This window comes from Entamoeba invadens (assembly GCF_000330505.1).
Source record: "Entamoeba invadens IP1 unplaced genomic scaffold scaff_1105074724587, whole genome shotgun sequence".
In the NCBI taxonomy this organism is placed as follows: Eukaryota; Evosea; order Mastigamoebida; family Endamoebidae; genus Entamoeba; species Entamoeba invadens.
This window is the reverse complement of record NW_004191917.1, coordinates 15,561-17,871: the sequence shown is the minus strand read 5'-3', so window position 1 is coordinate 17,871 and position 2,311 is coordinate 15,561.

Genomic DNA, 2,311 nt, shown 5'->3' with positions numbered 1-2,311 from the left:
TTGTAAAGAAAAAGTGTTTCATAAAAATGTTGTTGTAATGGGAGACTTTAAAGTTGTGTATTTCAAAAATCTATTTGGAAATGAGGTTAATGTTAAATGTTGTTATTTTCATTTTTGCCAATCTCTTTATAGGAGAGTTTTAACTATGGTATTTGGTGAAAGATTTGTTGAAAGTGATTCGTTAAAACTCTAATAAAAATGTTAATATCATTGACTTATTTTCCAAATACAATGATCATAGACACGTTTTATATGATAAAAGAAGAACTGTGTCAAGACGAAGATGTTAAAATGTTTTTTGAGTATTTTGAAAACACTTATATAAATGGCGTTTTTAAAATTGAGCACTGGTGGTATTTGGTCTTCCCGAAAGAACAAATAACCGAGCGGATAGTTTTCATTCGGCGTTGAATCGATTTATATGTATTTCTCATCCTTTTATTCACACTTTTGTTGAAAAATTGCTGTCTTTCCAGAATATTATAGATTTGAAATTTAAACTATTTGAAGAGTCACTTAACACAACTCGAAAAAAAGATTGGTACGGTCGAAAAAAATATAACACTGAAAGAACTTCAGGAACAGTTATTTGGTGCTCATAGAATTGAACCAATCGTATTTCTCAAAAAGTGCACCAAACTTCTCACTAAAAAGAAATATCAAATTTATTTCAATTTGGATGTTGATACTGCAAAAGTTGAAATTGAAAATGAAAACGAAATTATTGATAAAATGAAACAACTTACAATCGCCGAAGAAGAAATGTCAGAAAACGTGAAAAAATGGCAATTGTATTCGAAAAAGAAAATAGCTTGTTTGAAGACAATGAAAGTGATGAAGATAACGATGAAATGGTTATAGAAGAGCTACAAATAGATAATGAAGTCACTTTGAATTATAACACAGGAAAAGAAATTGAAGAACACATAAAAAAGAACAAAAAAATAAACAGTAAAAAACCAAAAAACAAAGTAAATAAAAAAGAACAGCGAAGAAAAAAAAACAGATTTTAAAAAAAAGCTAAAGCATTGAAAAAGGTGATGCAAAAAAATTCTATTAAGTCGAAAAGGACCAAAAATACTAAAATGGAAGAATAATCAATTTAATATTAATTTAATTGATGTACAATTATTATTATAATTATAATTACAATAGTGATATTATATAATTAATAATAATGAATTGATAAACTTAAAAATATATAAATTATAATATTAATTAATAATACATCGACTATCTGAACATACACAATTATAAAATTATTGTATATAATTTTAAATCACAATGGAATGAAATTAATAAAATTAAATAATTTAAAAAAATCAATTTTAATTTAATTATTATTCAACAAAAATTCAAATGACTTGAAATTTTGTTGAAAAATAAAGGCGAAATAAGGCGAATTATTGAAAAGGCAGTTTGTAAAAGGGGAGATTTTCCTAAACCTGTAATTTTTTTGTGCAAGATTTATTTGTCAAGTAAAATTTAAAAAATTCAAGTTCGTTATCTTGTTTTTTTGAGTAAATGTTTAGAACAAAAAACGAGGGTTAAGCAAAGGAAAAATTATTTAAAAATTATTTGTCTAAAAAATCGGGGGCATCCCAGTACAGAGTTTTAAAAAACAGTTTATATTATCTATAGATTTTGATATTTTTAAATAAAACCAAAAAAAAACTCAATACAGTGGTAGTATAGACTTACTTACAGATAGAGTATTAAATGGGTGCCAAAAACTTAATGGGTGCCAACAACAAAAATAGAATTAAAAGAATTTTTTAAAATAATGAAACTTATAAAGTGGATAATGACCGGTTTTAAAGGCCAATTTATTTGTTTTCCAAAAAAATGAGTGCCAAAAATCATAAATAGCAGTCAAAACAAGATAATATTATTAATTTTTGTGTATTCGAAGTGTTTGAACTGAAAACTTAATTTGTAGTGAATGATTAGAAATCAACCTAACTGTGTACTTTTATTTAAATTAATCAACATCTTCACTGTAGTTTTCAAGTATTTCTTAATCCACTTCTTCAAGCTCAAATTGTTCCATATTTATTGCGACAAATGGACCAATTTGGAGTTGTCCAGACATTTGCGGTATTGGTTGAAAAATCTCTTTTACATCAAATTCATTGGGCCAAAATATACTATTTTTAACAACATCTGACAAAGTCTTGATGTGTCCCAATAATGTTGATACATCATATTTACAACGCGTTTTATCTAATACACTGAGAAGAATACAACTAACTTCGTTTTGTGGAGCAATCAAATTCCATTAATTCCTGGTTACAAAAACATGGGTTCAAAA